A 406-nucleotide genomic window follows, 5' to 3' on the forward strand; every position below is an offset into this window, starting at 1 on the left:
GGCGCGGCGGAGACGGACGGGCGCGCCGCTGCCCTGTCGGCGCCCGCGTAGCGAGGCGATGCCCTCCGGACCGCCGCGGACTCCAGCCCGAGCCAGATGGGAGCTCCGCCGCGGTGCGGGGCCAGGCGAAGTAAGGCGAGAGAAAAGTTTCTCCACCGCGGCGGGCTGAGCTGCGCTCGTCCCGGCGGTGCAGCTGGAGCCAGAACAGCGTGCGGGAAGCGGAGCCGACGACCCCCGCCCTCAGTGCAGCCGGGTCGGCAGATGGCCCCGCGCTGATTAATACGCCGGGTACGTGCGGGATGTGTGCTCGCGCCGCCGCACGTGGGTGGAGCCCACCCGCACGGCACGGAGCGGCACCGCGCCGCGCGGCACGCCCCGCCCACTTCCCGCCCACGGCGGGCCCGGA

This window comes from Psittacula echo (assembly GCF_963264785.1).
Source record: "Psittacula echo genome assembly, chromosome: 5".
NCBI classification, from domain to species: Eukaryota; Metazoa; Chordata; class Aves; order Psittaciformes; family Psittacidae; genus Psittacula; species Psittacula echo.